This window comes from Gekko japonicus, unplaced genomic scaffold (assembly GCF_001447785.1).
Source record: "Gekko japonicus isolate JY-2015 unplaced genomic scaffold, Gekko_japonicus_V1.1 scaffold788, whole genome shotgun sequence".
Taxonomy (NCBI): domain Eukaryota; kingdom Metazoa; phylum Chordata; class Lepidosauria; order Squamata; family Gekkonidae; genus Gekko; species Gekko japonicus.
Window position 1 is genome coordinate 245,104 of NW_015170914.1, and position 18,881 is coordinate 263,984.

Here is an 18,881-nt window from a genome sequence, read left to right on the forward strand (position 1 = left end):
CGGGCCCCCGACTCTCTGGGCCCCCCAGAGGCCTCCCCGCCACCACTACCACCACCATCCTGCCAACAGCCCAGCAGGCCTCTCCTTGCCTTCCCCCATCGCTGCTGTGGCTGCCAGGGGTGGGCAGGTGCTGGGGTCAGGGCACTGGGGAGGAGCAGGTCCCCAAGGTCCCCAATGGGGGGTGGCTCCTCTTCTTTGTCCTCCTCCTCGGCCGCCTCAAGTTGGGGCATCAAGGGGGCCAGCTGCTGCTCCATCAGCAGCAGTGGTGGAGAGAAGAAGGCCCCCGTCCAGGCCATGGCGGCGGTGGCTGCTGCTTCCCGGGCCTGTCCTGTCACACAGCAGAGTCAGCAGGCAGGCAGGCAAGGATCACAGTCTGAACTCTCTCCCACACCCCCTTGGGGAAAAGTAAAACAGTGAGGGATCCATGCTTGGCTGGCTCGTCCTTCCTGCCAAGTGGCTCTACAGGTGTGAAGGAGGGGGAGACTTACATGCATTTTGCACGGGGAGAAGCACTTTGTGCAGCCTGGCCTCCCCCACAGATCCCAGCCCTTTGTGCATGCCCACTCCGCTCCTCGACATGCTGCTTCTGTACACCCTTCTGACTCGCCTGCTGCTCATAGCTCACAAGCACCTCTGTTGCTGCTTCTGTGCCTGAGGGCCTGCCTGACTTCTCAGATTGCCTGATGCTGAACTGGTCCATTTGGGGCTTTCTGGGGCAAGCCTTTCCCCTTCCCCCAGGACCTAATCCTTTTAAGTGAGGATTTCTGAGATTGAACCTGGGACCTTCTGCATCCAGCCACCAGATGGAAAGACCAACTGGGTCAGGGGCCAGCCAGTATATGTGAGTTTTAAAATTTTTATTTCAGTGCCCCCTGACTTATTTAAAGTCCCCCTGAATTCAAAAATCCTGGCTACGGGCCTGGTTAAGTGCCATCAAGCCGCTTCCAACTTACAGCAACCCTATGAATCAACATTCTCCAACACATCCTGTTGTTAACAGCCTTGCTCAAATCTTGCAAACTTAGGGCTGTGGATTCTTTGACTGAGTCAATCCATCTCAGGTTGGGTTTTCCTTCTGCCTTCAGCATTTCTTAGTATCATGCCATGGAACAGACTTGTATCTCCAAGATCTTAGCAGTACCCTCAAGCTATGAATTTGCTTCTTCAGGGGAAGCGATGACTCTGCAATTCTTGAGTAGCTTCTCCATTGAACAACAACACCACAGTCTTGTCTGGATAGAGCTTCAGAGCTTCAGATACAACCATCCGTATCCATCCTTCAAAAACTTATTCAAGACTTCCTCAGACCTATCTGACCACAGACCTATCTACTGACTCAGCTCTTAGAGAGAAATAAAGCTGGGTATCATATGCATATTGGTAGCACTTTAGCTATCTCCAGATAGGCTTTCTGTACAGCAACAGTTGATAACAGAAGACCAGGAGGTAGGGGAGACTTGGAGTCAGTAATATGTTCTACAAAAATTCTGTTTCTCTTACCAGGCTTCCCATCTGTCAGAGTGAACACACTGAGTGTATTTACCATGCGTTGGAGATGTTTCTGGTGTCCCACTCATCCTGACTGAGGTGCTCTTGGGATTGGATTAGAAGATTCCAAAAGTGTTCATCCCAGGGGACTGCAATATCTACACCAAGGCCACTCTTTATAGAGTTGCTTAGGATTTCATGTCCAGTATGACAACCATTGCACTGTGCCAGAACAGAGTTGGTCAATTCATATGTTGCACTGTACAATTCTATTTGATATTCTACTTTGAATATGATAAGATGGTCGGGTGAAAGAGAAATTTAAAATTACTCTATTGTGGTGGAGTGACCATTACCTGATGCAATTCAGGATTATTTCAGTTTATGGACCTTGGAGGAGCTTTGACATGGATCATTTTACCCTCAGTGGTCATTTGGTTAGTATTATTATTTATTGATTGATTAAAATATTTGTGCACTGTCTTTCCACTTGGCTCAAGGCTATAGTGATTCTATGGCATAATATTTTATGCCAGCATTTGCTACAGTGATTCCTAAATACTCTCTCCACAATCTAAGTGTATGTTACATTTCATATGTGTGTGTAATTATGATGCGTAATACACATTTTGAGATTCTTATTTGTTTCTATATATAAAAGGCATTTTCCCTCCCCAACTATCCTCCTCCTGTGCCATTCCAGCCTTGAATCTGGGCAGCAGCTCAAGTCACACATATCACCTCCTCATACATTGCTGTGCTTTACTGATTTGGTGTCCCAGGTATCTGCTCCGGTCACTTAGTTGGTGAACTTGCTCTGTGTACATATGCTGATTCTTATAAGGCTTGTATTCATGTTGCTTAGACTGTATGTGTCAAAAATTTCAGAGTTTTTTAATGGAAGGTTTAATTGTTTTAAAATTCATATCCCACTAATATCCTACAAGGAAGGGAGTTCTAAATGCAACATGTCAAGAAGGCCCTAGATTTTATTACCATCATTCAGACAACCTGTGATAATAGCACATATATAGCAGAGCTTCCTTGGAAGGTTGTTTTGCCAAGAAGGAACACAAAAGAAGTTGTTCCTTAGTTAGAACCAGACTGCATATTAAAAGAAAAGGGTGTGCCAAGACATCTGATTCTTCTGAATGCACCCTGTATTTTGGACAAGAGGCTACTGTTAGGGCAGAATATGGAGAAACACAATGATTTCTAATGGGCAGAAGTGTCAGACAAGGATGTATTTTATCTCCCTATCAGTTCAGTTTATATGCAGAACATATAAGGAAATGTGGATTAGATTTAGAGGAAGATGGAGTGAAAATTGGGGGAAGGGACAGTAACAATCTGAGATGCGTATGACACCACATTACTGGTGGAAAATAATGAAGAATTGAAATGACTGCTGCTGAAGGTTAAAGTGGAAAGTGGTACAGCAAAATTACAGCTGAACATCAAGAAAAAAGTGATGACTAATGAGGATTTACACAACTTTACGGATGATAATGAAGAAACTGAAATTATTAAAGGGGTTTTTTTTTTGTTCCTTGGCTCAATCATCAACCAAAAGGGAAGGCTGTAACCAAGAAATCAGAAGAAGAATGAGTATGGGAAGGGCAGTCATGAAGGAGCTAGAAAAAGATCCTTATTATGTGTAAGGATGTGTTGCTGGTGACCAAGATAAAAATAATTCATACCATAATATTCCCCATTATTATGTGTGTGTGTGAAAGTTTGACTGTGAAAAAAGCTGACAGGAATAAAGTTGATTCACTTGAAATGTGGTGTTGGAGGAGAGTTTTACAAATAACATGGACTGCCAAAAAGACAAATAAGTTGTCATGAGCCCCACCAACCGGCTCAATGACTTAGAGTTCTCAGAGGACAAAGCTGAGGAGCTCAGGCCACCAGTGGAGGAGGACCAGGGAGAGCCAAGGCACCTGCTGACAATGGTCCAGCAGCAACAGAAGTCATCCTGCCTGAGACTGCAACGGAGGCCTTGCTACAGAGTCCTGAACTAATCACCAGGTCTCCATGAGGCAGGATGCAAACCTGAGCCCTTGTCCCCCAGGGGACACTTTACTCTGCAGGAATAGCAACAGCAGAAGGCCCAAGCTAAGGTGGCCAACAGGAGGTGAACTGCTCAGCTAGCTGCACACAACCTTATCCCAGAGCCAGAGAATGAGAATGGTAATTGTTCACAGGATTCTGGCCTTACAGTGCATAACTGGACATAAGTGTGTTTTAGACTGAATCAAGTCTGAAATCTCCCTAGAAGCTACAATGACCAAACTGAGGCAACCATACTTTGGTCACATTATGAGAAGACAAGGCTCAGTGAAAAAGACAATAATGCTAGGAAACGTTGAAGGCAGCAGGAAAAGAGGAACACATAACATGAGATGGCTTGATTCAATAAAGAAAGCCATGACCCTCAGGTTGCAAGACCTGAGAATGGCTATTAACAATAGGATGTTTTAGAGGTCCTTAATTCATAGGGTTGCCATTAGTTAGAAGCAACTTAACTGCACTTAACACACACCTACACACATACAATCATATCTCCAGAGGTTTTCTTCAATATCAAATGCAGCTATATGGGAGGTAGGATGGAATGAGTATTGAGTCCATGGTACTTGGGGTAGAGAGATACTTCTTTCTTTTATGCCAGTTTTCTGCTAGAAGTCACACACATACAGGAACACACAGAGATGTCATTACCACCCACAGTAGAGGGAAATAGACCTGGAACAGCAACAAATGTATTTTGAAGCAAGCCCCATTTAAATGAATGGGTCAGCTATCCACAGTGGTTTTTAAACTGGCATAGGATCAGAGATTAATAGATAATAGTTATCCAATCACTTCTGATATTCCCATTTATTGTACTGGCCAAATTGGTTCTAAGAACATATACTTCAGGTTAATATAAAGCATTGTGAAGTACACAGTATTTTCTAAAAATTCTGTTACAATTCATACTTGTAACTTGCTATCTGGACATTGCTTGGCTACACACAGCCTTAGCATTGTTCAACTCTATATACAAGACTGAATGGCATCCATGAACTGACATTATATTGACAGACTGAATTATTTGTGAAACAATTGATTAAATTCTATTTCTTTTTCTTTTTTACATTTACTGAGCTCATGTAGAATGTATGCACTGTGATTAACTAACTAGCTTTCAGTCAGCTGAATTGTCTGGTCCACCCTATTTATTTTAAAATAAATAAAGGAAAGGGGGGAGGTGTACAGGATTAACCCACTCAGCCCAGTCCAGGGATGCGAGGGAATCCAGTATTTCAGCACATTAAACATCAATCCACGAGACAGTCTGTACTATAGGCCTCTAACCTTCTAGCCAATCCCCACACACACCTGATGTTGGCAACCATGGCAACCAGCAATTGGGCACACACCCTGCCACCCATGATTGGCTGATGGCCACAGCTAATTATGACTGGGATTGGGGTATAATTCCGTGGTTCCCTATGGAAGAGCTCTCTTGCATCTCTTGCTCGTTTGCTCCTGGGATCCTAACTTTGAAACAAAGAGTTTCTTTGTGACTGCTTGCCAGCTGCCAACATTTTGTTACTGTGGATCTGTATCTCTGAACAGACTGAGACTACATACCTGTGCAAGATGGGATTTCTCTTCAAATCCCTTGGTGCCTAACTGTACTGTATACCTTGGACTATCTTGGACTGTTGGATGTTATCCTGGATTTGGTAACTATGAATCTTATTAATGTGTAATAAGGGCAAGTAGCCATAGGCTTTTGTTATTTTGTATCCTCTATTAAATAAATAAAGGAAAGGGGGGAGGGAAATACTCCTTCATTGCCTTAATGTTTTGTATGAGCTCAAGGTTCTGTTTCCTTGTGATGGAGTTTTCAGGATGGGGATCATGGACTCACTCTGTGAACATTGACACTGTTGTATGCAATTTGTGCATGCTCCGCAATTCCCATGTTGCTGTTCCAATGCCATATTGGGATTGTGGCAGTATGTTAGGGTTGCCATCCCCCCAATGGCAGCAGGGGTCCACCTGATTTTGGGCCCTCCAATCTGCCCACTGGCCAGCTGCCAGTGGAGGGAGCCCTGCCCCCGAAGAGCTCTGCAACGCCCGACATGCCTGGTGCAATGACATCATCTGGAGGTGATGACATTGTGCTGAGCATGTCATGGGGGAACGCTCTAATGTTTGGCCAAAAACTCCATTGGTGCATGCAAGAAGACCAAATGCTAGGGACCCTGCAACCCTACAGCATGCAGAAGGAATTTTACCCCCTGTCCCCCATTAACCTGAACAGAAACCATCCAGAAGTGAGGAGGCTATCTATCCCATTGCAGAAAACCACATTCTGCAAAGGCCCAAGGGCTGATACTTTCTCCCCTGACACCACCACCCCCAAACGGCCTGCACCACTAGTAGTTCAGAATGCTTATTGCTTAATCTTATATTCTAATACCGAAGTTAGGATATATTTGGATACTTAGATCCAGTGACTGGAGCTGTGAATGGGCAAGATGGATCTTTCTACAAACTAGGGGTGTGCAAACCTGAAAAGGGTCCTAGGTTTGCAGAAAAACTGAGATCTAAAAAAACAAACACTGGGCAGCTTTAAAAATCTGAAAATGATAAAAGGAGTGCCTGTAGCTTTGCTAGGCAACCACAGTATTCCAGGCTTCAGTTTCTGTAAGTAAAAAGGCCGGGGGGGGGGGGCTTTCCAACCCAATTTGGCCTTTGAGGGAGAACTCTTTGTGGCCAGACCTACTAGGGTTCCCAGCTCCAGGTTGGAAAGTTCCTGGAGATTTTGGGGTAGAGTGAGGAAGGCAGGGTTTGAGGAGGGGAGAGACCTCAACTGAATATAATTCCACAGAGTTGACCCTCCAAAGCAGTCATTTTCTCCAGGGGGACAGATCTCTGGTGTCTGTAGTTCAGCTGTAATTCTGGGATATTTCCAGGTTCCACCTGGAGGTTGGCAACCCTTGACCTGGGAACAGCCTTTAGATGACTTGATACCGCCCAACTTGCATGAATAAACTAGGCCTGGTTGTTTGCTACTGTTCAACAGCAGCCACCCTTTGAAAGCCAGTGTGGTGTAGTGGTTAGAGTATCAGAGTAGGGTCTGTGAGACCCAGGTATGAATCCCCATCTTACTGTGGAATGTCACTGTGATTTTGGACCAGTCACCAGCCTAACCTACCTCACAGGGTTGTTGTGCAAGTAAAAAGGAGGAAAGGAGAATAATATAAGCTGCTTTGGTCGCCACTGTGGAGAAAGGTGGGGTATAAATGAAGTAAATAGAAAATAAATATAGCTGAAGATGGGAGACAGATAAAAGGTATGGCTGAAAAGGAAAGAATGAGGGAAGGAGATGATATGGGGATTGTCGAGAGGTGGGAAAGAGGTTAGTAAATTCCTAGAAGTTTTGGGAGAAGGGAGCCTGGGGAGGGTGAATGACTTGATACCACCCAACTTGAGGTGGGAAGGGACCTCAGAGGGTTATAATGCCATAAAATCCACCCTCCAAAGTAGCTATTCCTTCCAGCAGAACTAGGGTTGCCAAATTCCAGGTGCGGGCTAGAGATCATCTAGAATTATAACTGCTCTCCAGATGATAGAGATCACTTCCCCTGGGGAAAATTATTGCTTTAGGGTGTGGACTTTATGGCATTATACCCTGCTGAGATTGCTTCCCTCCTCAGATCTTGCCCTCCCAAGTCTCCATCCCCAAATCTGCAAGCATTTCCCAACCTCGATCTTTCTGACAACCCTAAGGGGAACTAATCTCTATATCTAGGAGATCTCTTGTGATTCCAGGAGATCTCTAGACCCCACCTGGAGGATGGCAAGCCTAGAAGGAGAGAAGGAAGCAGGGGAAGAGGAAAGACTATGGGGGCTTTCAGAAAAGGAAAAGAGGAAACAGTGGGAGAGGGGGAAGTGAGATGCCTCCCACAAGTCCTTGAGGGTTCCCACTTGTGTACTCTAACATGATTTCTGTAGGACTCTGGTAAATCTTACAAGATTTGTATTCACTGTAGAAACAATGAAATAAATTCATATAAATTATTCTTCAGCACAATCTTTTATTATTTTGTTTCCATTTTCTGCTCATGATAGTGGCTAGCAGCAGCCCTGTTTTTTGCTTTATTTTGTTTATTTTATTTGTTTTTTATTTATTTAAAACATTTTGTGCTGTCTTTCCACCCAACTTGGACCCTCAAGGCAGAAAACAGTTAAATATTAAAAACCAACTTTAAAAACAATATGCACACACATATAATAATATTAGAACGCGACCCTCAAGGCAGAAAACAGTTAAATATAAAAAACCAACTTTAAAAACAATATGCGCACACATATAATAATAAGTATAAACATAAACAGGATCAATATTAGAACACCAAATGAACCAAAAAGGTGTTCATCTACTGGCAGATAACAAGAAAGGGGGACACATGAATCAATTTGGGGAAGGAATTCCACAATTTTAGTGTCACAACTGAGAGTCCTTTCTTAGGGTGCCACCCATCATGTCTCATATGGTGGGGGCACCTAAAACAAGGGCCCCAAAGATAACTGTAATGGTTAGGTATGTTCACATGGGAATGGACAGTCCTGGATTCTGGTCAAGTGCACCCATTCCTTTCCCTGAGATGAAGACTACTACAGCACTCTTCCAGTCACCCATTTTGTCTCCACTTTAGAGGTCAGAATGGCCAGCAAGTAAGAGCCATGAGGTGGAAGAAAGTACATTGTGATGATAGTTTTTGAGTATTGCAGCGGTAGTTCTTGAGTACAAGGTGAAGGGGTGGAACTAAGAAAAAGATACACGCATAGACAACAAGTAGGAGACCAGAGACAAGTGGTACTAGAAGAAAGTCTGTATGCATGGTTCTATACAGCACTCAGACACTGGATGGAAGGCTACATTTTACCAGGCCCCCAAAATTAGTGCCCCTAGCTGGCCTAAGCTGCAAACCCATTGTCATGAAAAGAAGAACTGATTAACTTTCAGGGATTTGGGACAGTTTTCACAGTAGCAGGAGAGTGACACTTGAAGCATGAATATGACCTGATTGGGACAGTTTTCACAGTAGCAGGAGAGGGACACTTGAAGCATACTCCCCAGTCACACACTGAACTAAAGCATAATAAAGGTCTGATATAGGGGTTGGTTCCACTGAATATATTTCAAGCAAGAGACATAATGCTAGTTAGTGAGAAAAGGTGAATTTTGTTAATAATTGGGCAAACCAGATCTTCTAGATGAGCTTTAGATACAGTAGAAACAGTAGTGCTGCTTTTGCCAAGGTGTGATCCTTTTCCAAGAAACTCACATCTCTCCATCAACCCATTAACATTGTTCACATATAAGAATGTAGCTCCTCTTCTGGGGGGAAAAAGTTGATAGAAGTGGGCAAGCTCTCTGTTGTATAGTTTACCATTAGTGGTAACAGACTGCTCACATTTGAAATTACTTTTTAGTGCAAATCAGTTGCCAGCATATCCACAGAACTGTGGATATCCAGCATGTCCAAAGTAAAAACATTCCTATAAAACTTCTCTGTTTTGTTTGTTCGTTATGCTACTACTTCTACAGCCTCATGAATTGCAAATACTATTTTGTCCTAATCAATGTGGCCTTAAGCTTCAGTAATAATATCATTGGATGAAACCACATAATTCCCTGTCTTTCTAGAGAGGAATGTAAACTTTAAAGTTAGTAACACCCCAGAACTATAATATGCAAAATAACAAATTTCTGTTACTCACCATGCTGCAGTGCCATTCAAGACTGAGAGACAATAAGAGACATCTAACAATCTACATACAACCCATTTAAAATGTATTGTAAAATGAAGGACACAATGTAACTACATTTCAGAAACCACACAGGGCAATTGATTAAAGAGGCACCTCATTTAAATATGAGGTTTTAAATCATTTATAAATATAGTTTAATATGAGTCTACTGACTAATGTGCATACGTGTTGGAGTGTATATTGTTGTCAAGACATTTTGCACTTTGTCCAGCTAATAAGCACAACCTCCACATCAGTGTTGTACGTGGTTTGGACGACAGTCTCCAACTGGGAATAAATATGCTGACCGACCAATGTAAAATTTCTGCAGCTGATGTTGTCCATTTGTAGATAACATCGGGATATCATATATGTTGAGCAGACAATGGGTTGGAGCCAGCCAGTATTTACGCTCAATCTTGACCAGTTCCCCTCCTTACTACATCCCCCTTTCCACATTTCTTCTTTCCATATAGGTCCCTGACCCTCTTCCTCCCCTCTTCACTAACAGAAAAGCTGCTTGATCCAATCCTATATGAGAAATCCTCTGTTTATGTTGTCAGTTTGTATACATTCTTTGTGCTTCATATGAATGTGCACAATCATCACTTTCTATTCACATGCTCCATTGAATAACATATATTACTAAAAGCAGAACAAAATGTGTGTTTTCTGGCTATGTTCCACTCAAAGCAATAACTGTTTGGAGGTTTTATTTCAGAAAGTATTTTAGGTAACTGGAAATGTGTTGCATACATCTGAGTTGACACATCCCAACAAGAGTATACAGATTTGGAGCCCCTTATGTTAACTATTCACATACTTCTGTTGGAAAGCGTCAGGAGTGCATGTATGGTATGCATTTGCTGAAGTAAACAACCCACATAGGCCTGCTCAAATGTGTGCTCAGCAGGGAGATCTCTGGCAACATAAGATTTTACATACTTTGTAGCTACCTGAGAGTTCTGAATGCAAAATGTGGTACCCAGGGACATCATTTAGATTTGTGAGTCTGTCTGAGGAACTTTGGGTCCATAAACCCATGAACAGATTACCCTCATCTGTATGCAGTTTTGGGATTTTGCTGCTGTCAGGTAGGTAATATTTTGTGCTTAATGACTAATGTAAGCATTATCGGCACACCTTACATAACACATATTAGGGAGGAAAATCATGCATTTAACCAATTCAGGACATCTTAAATGAGAAAGAATGATGGACTAGATATTGCTCATATGAACCATGAGAGAGCTCACTGTAAAATATTCTGGCAAGTAGCCTGCTTCTTAGTGAAGCTGAAGCCATTCACACACTGTTTTTTCAAGTGAGACATGTTGCAGTTAAAAAAGCCAGCTCCACAATATTATTTTCACTTCATTGAGAGTTTATACCACATGACAAAAATCCCACAGGCCCGTTTCCCTTTATATATACACCAGTATTAATCAGGAAGAAGTCTACTAAAATCAGTTGAGTGACACTCATTGGAGACCTGTGCAAGAAGCAAATCAAGTACTACAAATCTAATTGCAAGGCAAGTTACTCAGGCAAAGAATGTTGCTTAAATTTTCACACCTCAGATATGTCTGCAGTGGTTTCCATTAGAATATGAGAAATTGTGAGTGACACTATGGATGCAATCCAGAGAAAAGCAAGAATGCGGCATAAATCCTATTAAAATCAATGAGATTTTTTTCAAGCCTAAGTATTTCTGGACAGCATTACCAATAGAACTGTCTGGATTGTGCACAGTGCACTTCCTGGTCACTTATGCTGTATTAAAGATAAGGAAAATACAACTGTAGTAGGGCATTTCTACTGAGCAGATTCCTTGTTGTATGCTAATAATTTGACAAGGCTGTTCTTGTCTAGACTTGCCAGATGTCCCTAAATGGCCCATAGAGAATCCTGGCTAGACAAATTACCAGCATCTGAACCTCAATGACTCAATTTTAGATACAATATCTCCAGTATACAAATGGCTATTAATATCATGGTGGAAGGTATAGGCAGCATGTAGTTCACAATAATGTGTAAGCAAAACACTGAACCCACCTGGAGTACACTAACCCTATTTTCCACCTCACAGAACAGACTGAGAAACAGTGAAACGGACACAACTTAAACTGCGTTTGGCTCAAATTCAAGCCAATTTACACCTTCCTGAAATCATTTTCTCAGAAGTAATTCTCTGTGATTTAAATGGAGTTTACTTCTAAATGGCAACACTTCGGATCAGAGCCCTAGATCATGAACCTCAACCAGAAATAAGCTAGATGAAATCCAAGCATTTTAACTGGAACTGTGGACTACATCACAGAGTATACAAAGAGCAGGGGGGGGGACTGCCATCTAAAATCTGCTTGCAGCTATAATGTCACTGAAGTGCATCTACACTAAAATATTATAAGAAATACAGATCTTCAAGCCACTTTATTCCAAACATTTCTGTGAAATGTGATGAGTTGACAGAAAGTCACACCCTAAAAAGTCTCCAGTTTTGCTTTCATACAGGAATACGTAGTAACTCAAAGAATAGTTCTATGAAAAAAACACTGAAATGTTAAGTCAGAGTTCAATTATGAGGATTGGATAGCTGTGGAAGATCAAGTAATTCTGAAATGATCAGATAGCTTTAAAAAAAATAAATTTACAAAACTGAAAATATCTTCAAAGTTTCTTTTGTCTAGTACAATAAATCTTTTAAGCAAAAAAATGGTCTCTCTTCTGCAGTTTCAGCTATAAGTCTCTCATGGGAATAAGGGCTGGTACAATAAATAGAACTGATGCATTGTTGTTGCGCTCAAGTCTTTGACTTATCTTAGCCAGAGTTTTACTGTGAGCTCATACCTCAGAGCTCTAAGGTAACAATTTCAAAGAACTCAGAAAGTAAAGAGTTATTTTCTCCAGTTTTGCATTACTCTGTTTTTTTTTAATCTTGAACTAATTGAAAAATCTATTCAGCAGATTTTTTTTTAAAAAAAACAAATTTTTGCTTAAATGATTCTGCTTACCAGAAAAGTACACAGAAAAGGAGAAAAATAGCTTGGGCTCCATGAAAGACTAAAAATGCACATGAATCAATTATGAAAAAGAGAAGGTCTCTTTGAATGAGGAAAAGCTGATTGGAATTAAGATAGGCTTTGTTCATATCTGCAAGGTACAAGGAGAGGACTTTTCAGTGAACAGAAAAGGGGGATTTGGGAGTGTTTGGCTGCTTAGCACTATAGTGCTTTAGAGTCCATGTGAAAATTTGCTGCTAGCTATTAATCATCATTGTGCCCCTGCAAAGAAGCTGTTACAATGATGACTATATGTCATTATATTCCCACTGTATGTAACGAATCAGAGAGCTGGGAAAGTTGGATAAGAGCGGCTGGCAAACTTTTTAGCGGTGGAATCTATTTAAATAAATTTACATCACATTTGCTACTTTCTCTGGTATGGGAATCATACTTTAAAATGAAACAATATGCTGCGTTCATGGGCCCTGATCTTTTATTCTCCTGTCTCTGAGCCTACTTTCCAGGTCAGCTTTTGCCAGCACTGACAGCATGCTTTTCTCATAGCCTCTCCTTCTCATAGCCTTTGGTTGCTTTCAAGTTCAATTTAGCACAATAAAGTTGTTATGCATGACAGTTTGGAGAGCAGAATAGGTGGTGTCTGAGCCCGCTGTGTCGCTACAAAGTGGGTTCATTCTCTGCAGGCCAGCTCAGTTACTGAAGCCTTGCTGGTGGGACACTGCAGTGGACTTCCAGACGTTCCCATCCTGACCAAAACAATTAGCTTCAAACTGCAAGAAGCCGCAGGGTCGCCCCCTCTTTCAGTGAGACTTCACCATTGAATATGCTGCAGTGGATTTCAAATTCATGTTGATTTATCTCGTTTGTACCCCTCTTCTATAGTCTTTATATACAAATGTGTAAAAGGAACAGGGGGGAAAATGAGTCTTGCATGGTTCAAGAGTTTTATTAGAAATCTGAACCATTGTTTTATGTTCCTTTTACAAAGAAATAGACTTGAAACATGTCAGCCTTAATTCTGTTAGGCTCAACTGGCTAAGAGAGCGCCCTGAGGTTCCAAGAACTGGACCTGAAAGGAAGTGTCTCCTTTGGTAAACATCATCAATGAGCCAAATAATAAACAAGCCTTAAAATGTGAAACTTGTCAACTTAGTTATCTGTTATAAAAGATTCATCATAAGACTCCCCCAAAATGCACCTTCTACTTTAGCTTAAACATGAGTAATTTAAGTAAAGGGATCTCATTTTCATGTACATTTAAGACATCATAAACTATTTGTATATTCCAACAGTACATTTGTATATTCCAACAGTGCAGCAGAATGGACTGTAGTATCATTTGTAATCCTTGCTTAGCCTGATAAAGTTTCATTAGAGTAAATGATACTTCCAGGTGAGGAACTTTTAGGCAAGGGTGGCAGTCTCTTCATCTACAACTGACTTCTAGTATTTATTTAACAAAAAAAATTTACAAGCTGCAGTGTATAATCCATTCACTCTAGAGTAGTTTTAAATCAGTCAGTTGACAGTTATCTTGCAAGCGGGTTGTGGACTGCAGTGAAACAGACCTTCCCCATCATTATGCATTTGAACAGGTGAGATAGGTAGCAAGTGTGGTGCAGTGGTTACCATGTCAGAATGTTATCTTGGAGACCCAGCTTTGAATCCCTACTCTGCCATGGGGGTTTGCTGGGTGACCTTGGGCCAGTCACACACTCTCAATCTAATCTTACTCACAGGGTTGTTGTCAGGATAAAATGGAGGAGGAGAGGACCCACTGTGGGTCCCCTTTGGGAAGAAAGACGGAATTCAAACAAAATAAGTAAGTAGGTAGGTAGGTAAGTAAAGTTCTATGTTAGAAGAATATGGCATGGCACAAGCTAGTCTTTAGCTGTACTCTGAAACAGAAGCAGCACAGATAGAAGCAATGTGAAGATGGTTTCCCTTATGCCCATCCCTAGCATGGCCCAATTGGGACCAATGTAAAACAGTAAACAAATAGACAGTACCTTTCCCTGGATAGGGACACACCTAGCTATAGCATAGAATCAGGCCTGTACTGTGGTTTACTCTTTAACTAAGCAAATTCAAAACAAAAACTTACCATGGTTTCAGGGGCTATGTTCGTATATAATAGTATATGCTTGAGCAGCATTTTGTTTCATACTGATCTGCAGTACACAAAACATAAGAACACAAGAGCCTGCTAAATCAGACCAGTGGTCCATCTAGTCCAGTACCCTGTCTCAAACAACAGAGCATAGAGGCTGAGGCCTTCTCTTGATGTTGCCTCCTGGTACTAGAACTCAGAGTTTTACTGCCTCTGAATGTTCCTAGTAACCACTGATAGAACTATCAAAACCAAAAACTTTGGCCACCATTGCACCACACCAACACATGGTATCTGACAACTTCAAATACATTGCTTACACTGTATGTATTCTTTTAGAGCAAGATAACCCAATGTCTTTGATTACTGATTTTCTACTGTGACAGAATAACATACCACCTAAATGAAACAAAATATTTCCAATTTGTTCAAAGATAAATTCACAAACATAAATATTTAACTATTTGATTCCCAATCAATGCTCCCTCTAAGCTGTGGAGTCTTGTGAGCAAAAATTCTACTTTTTGAGCTACTGGCATTAAAGTTGTGAGTGAGTGTTTTGGCTACTGCATAAATTAGTTTGCTCTGGAGCCCCCCTTCCTGAGCTAAGACAAAAATGTGTGAGCCGGAGCTAAAAAAACTGTGAGCTGGCTCACACTAACTCAGCTTAGAGGGAACCCTGTTTCCAATGTAGAACACAAGGAAGTTAAATTGAAGAACTATTATTTCATTCAATGAATCAAATCATTTATCTATAAGGTGGCCAGGCCACTCCTGGCAACCAGAAGAAGCTTGGCAGGGGCAGGGACAATAGGGCCAGTGTTGTGTGTACCATGATGTCACTTCTGGGAAAACCCAAAAGTGCATTGGGTAGCTTTAGGAATCTCTAGAAATTCTGAGGTAAAACCATGGAATTTTTGGTGATTCCTAGAGCCACCCAATGTCACTTCCAGGTTTCCCTCAACAGTAACATCATGGTACATGTGATGCTGATGTTTTTATTTTTTCTCTTTGGCTGCTACTCCAAGCAGCAGCAGATAGGCAAGGTTGCTGGCAGGAGACTTCCTGCCATAGTGGGAGGCCTACCAACCCTATTTATTTAAACGGTTTTCAGTACTGGGGATGTTATAGTACACTTTAACCGCCAGAGGATCAGTCTCCCATGCTGATGTATCTTATATTTCCTTAATTTCTGGTGCCAACCAAGACACAAAATCAAATGAATATGAAACTTTTACTTTAGCTTTTATGGAAAAAACTCTTTTTTAAACTAAATTCAACAATTAAAATGTCTAGTGTTGATCAACATCCAGTGTCTGAAAATCATCTATATATCTAATAGCGAAGGTGCCTCCTACGTGCGTATATCTAAATCCGCATATTGGGGGAACCTGGGGGGCAGGGAGATCTTCCTGAAAATCTGGAGCGATCCCCAGATGTGGAGAAAAATCTAAAAACTGTAAAAAAAACTATGGGGCGGGGAATACTGAAATCCCCCCAAAAGTAAAAGAGCTGCTTCTCCCGTGGAGCATCTCTCCCCCCCCCCACGAGTATTGCGAGTCCCTCTTCTTGTATATTCTAATAGACAAGTCAGCCAAATCTGAGTTGCTTAATCCAATTACTGTGAACAGAGAATACAGGTCTTTCTACAAACCTGAAAAATGCTCCAGGTTAGCAGAAAAAGCTGAAATCTAAAAAAAAAAAAAAAGCACAAAGGAGGTTTCTATTGTATCTAACATAGGGTAGGGACTCCAAATCCAACCTGTGGACTTTTAAGGCCTTGAGCAGTCAGGGACCCACATATCTTCAGGACTGTCTCCTCCAATATGTCCCCAGAAGAGCACAGAGATCAGCTGATAACAACTTACTGGTGATCCCTGGCCCTAGGGAGGTCCCTGGCCCCTGCATCCCTTCCCTGCCCTACCCTGCTGCGCAGAGAGCACTGCAGCTGGCAAAAGGGGTTGATGGCCATCTGAACTGGTTGTTTTATTAGTGTATTGTGATAATTGTATTATGTTGATTGTATTTTATCTGTTTTAAGGCTGTAAATCACCCAGAGCCCACTTGTGGGGTTGTGCAATTCATAAATCTAATAAAACAAATAAATACATAATATGTGAATAAGACCAATAAGATGTGCTTCAGACTAACACGGCTTCCCACCTTGATCTAAGACATAACATAGTAATCCATTACAGCTATATTTACTCTCCTTAGTGAGAAACTGCTAAATTTGGTTTTGAGATTTCGAAAAACAAAATTTAACATATGTATTGTTTTTCTCCTGCTTTCAAACATGAAACAGCTTCAGGTAGGGGGTGGAGAAGGATTTTCATTAATCTGGTAGTCAAGAACTAACGCCAGATAAACCACACATAGGTAAGGTTTCTCTTCAATAGTCGATTGGGAAGGAATAGATTTCTATCAGCAGCCATGAATGTGTCCATGCTTGCTGAAGCAAGCTGTATTTTATCATTTAGATATCTTTTGTATATAAGAGCTGTTGCTATGTTGCCCCCCAGAGATTTAAGACATGTCTCTAAATAAACTTAAAAGGAATTAAATCCCATTGAACAATGCTTTTACTTATATAGGATTGCACACAGCAGGTATGAACTGCTAAGTTTAGTATCATACACCACTGAATCTGGAATATGAGAAAGCAAACTTGTTAGATACGCAGAACTTCCATCAGATAGAATGGAAAACCAGCTGATTTACATGATTGACATTAAAACTGGTATAGGGAGATTGCATAGCAGGATGGACTTGTTCCACTTTGCTCATATAGGAGGTGGATGTGCTATATAAACACACACTTTGTTCCACACAGTTGCAACTATGAATGCCTATTAGACTGAGATTTAGTGAATAGAATAGAATAGATGGTATTATCAGATTATAGCACCTGTAACATAAAATACTTGATTTTAAATACATAAAAATGCTGTACAGTAGAGAAAAGCACTGTCTTTATGACCCATGAATCATCTGCTACCTTTCCTTCATTCCTTAGTAATAGCATAATTGGGGTGCAATTCTAGCTTGCCTCCTCATGGTGCACTCTGGATAATGCTAAAGAGCTACAACTTCTGGCTGCCAGACAATTGTAGGATCTCCTGGTTATACTACACACATGGAAACAATCAACCAATTAAGCAGTCCTTATCAGGACTACTTGACAAGGAGCATAGGAGACTGCATCCAAATCTGCCAAATGACTATTGAGGGCATAAGCAAGTCTAAATGCCAATACTTGTCAAGGATTTTACTGGCCAATAAAATAGATTTAGCTCTTGTTCAAGAAACTCATCCTGATAACAAAAATCAAGCCCACCACAGAGGGAAAATTGTGGGATAGGATGTTATTGGTATCACATACTATCTTACGTACAGCATAGAGACTTACGCCCAAAGCAACACTGAAACTGTGAAGCTGGTATTGACCAATGTCCACAATGACATCCACACAATCAAAGTTGGGAAGTACATGTTGTCAGTGTTTACAAACCTCCTGCAGTTTCATGGCCACAACATGTCCTATCAACCTACTGTCCTACTTCTGTATACGCCAGTGACTTTAACAGCCGCCATGGAAATTGTTAATGATAAGAATGTTAAGGCACTCGTTGAATGGGCTGAAGAACATGGCTTGTATCCAGGGGTCTTTTGGGGCCGGAGTGCACCGGAGCACCACTCCGGCAGCCCAGGAGCCCACACAAATGGTGGCAGTGGCAAGCCCTGCCCCCAGCTCCCTGCGCCAAAGCGCTGCGGCCAGGAGGAGGCCCGGAGAGCCCTGCCACCAGGTCCCCCAGGCCCATGCAAAAGCGCTGTGGCTCGGGGGACGCCCGGAGAGGCCCACCGCCGGGTCACCCGGGCCCACACAGAAGTGCTGCAGCTCGGGGGATGCCTGGAGAGCCCCACCGCCGGGTCACCAGGGCTCGTGCAGAAGAAGAAGAAGAGGTTGGATTTATACACTGCTCTTCACTACCCAAAGGTGTCTCAGAGCAGCTTACAAACTCCTTTCCCTTCCCTTCCCCACAACAGACACCCTGTGAGGTAGGTGGGGCTGAGAGAGCTCTTGACAGAAACTGCTCTTTTTCAAGAACAGCTCTTATCAGAACTATGGGTTGCCCAAGATCATCCAGCCAGGTGCAGGTGGAGGAGTGGGGAAACAAACCCGGTTCTCCCAGAATAGAGTCCGCACACTTAACCACTACACCAAATGCAGAAGAGGTGCGGCTCAGGGGACGGCCGGAGAGCCCCGCTGCTGGGTTCCCCGGGCCCACGCAGAAGTGCTGGGGCCGGGGGGGGAGACCTGGAGAATCACGCCGAAGCAGTAAGTAAGGGATCCACAGGGGTGGGGGTGGCGGGTGCTTGATGGGGGGGGGGAGAGCCTCCCTACCTACCTCCAGCTCTTTGCCATCTTTCCCTCCTTT